Genomic DNA, 1234 nt, shown 5'->3' with positions numbered 1-1234 from the left:
CGAGCCAACCTGGGCCGTCGACAGCGCCTCAACCGCGAATTCTCTCTGACGAAGACGAACAGGCGATACGCCCGATCGAGGATCAACCTCGAGAACGTACGAATTCCAGGGCGCGTCCGCGTAACATGCCTTTGTTATCCTCTGGTGATTCTACCTACGAGGGAGTGTCTGACGACCCTCTGACGGAAACCGAGCAGAATAACCGCGAGAATAGAAACAGTAATCGCGAGATTGATATGGACATCGACGAAAGTAGCGGCAACGAAGACATGGTCAATGAATCCGAATTACAAACGGACGCAGATGACTCAGGGACGATCGTCAGTCTGAGGAGGGAGAGGCTGGTGCGGATGAAGAAAATCCTGAACACCCTCCGCGTAACAATCGAGCGACAACTACGCCGCAAGTTCGTGAAATCGCGCCTAATGTCCGTGAGACCCGAGACCGGCTATCAATGCAGGCGGATAATGTTTTGATTTTTCGTCAATGTTAAAGGTGATCCCCTACGTTGAAGAAGGTAGCCGCGAACTTTCCGGGATGTTTGCAAAATTCGAGAAGACCTACGCGTTAATTATCTGAGATCCTACTATAATTCCGTATAAAAGGAAAAAAAAAGGCAGCACTGTATCTTGGCTGTACTTAAGTACAGAGGCGTTGAGATATCTCGCTAATCCGTGGATGACATCTGTGAAACTTTTGAGAAAACGTTTATGCAAACGACTGATACAATTAGAATTAGAAGCTCATTTAGTATTGCAAAAACTTTAGACAAGATCGACGACATTAATTGGCTGACAACTCCAGCGCAGGTTAATTGAACTTTTGCTGCTGACACAGAAGTAAAAGCCCACTATTTGCCTTAATTGAGTTCGTATTCCAGACGACGAGGAAGAGACCTCAGATTTTTAAAAAGAAATACCATGGTTCCGCGCTGGTGGAGGTGGTCATAAAAGGTATGAACCAAAACCTACAAAAAGAATCAGAGGCAAAATTTTTCTGGCCTAATATTAAAAAGACGTCATCGAATATATATTCAAAAATGCCTGGATTGTCAGCTGAAAAAGCTGAAGTTCGAGTCAAAAATAAACAACCAATGGTGCTCACAGATACCCCGGATGCGGGGTTTCGACAAAAGTGGTCTTGATATTATGCATCCTACACACACGTCAAATGCGTCGGGCATGAAATACTATTTTAATTCAGGACCTATTAACTAAATTCCTCTATGGCAATC

This window comes from Cotesia glomerata, linkage group LG1 (genome assembly GCF_020080835.1).
Source record: "Cotesia glomerata isolate CgM1 linkage group LG1, MPM_Cglom_v2.3, whole genome shotgun sequence".
NCBI lineage: Eukaryota > Metazoa > Arthropoda > Insecta > Hymenoptera > Braconidae > Cotesia > Cotesia glomerata.
The sequence above is the reverse complement of the archived record's forward strand: the minus strand, read 5'-3'. Positions refer to the sequence as shown.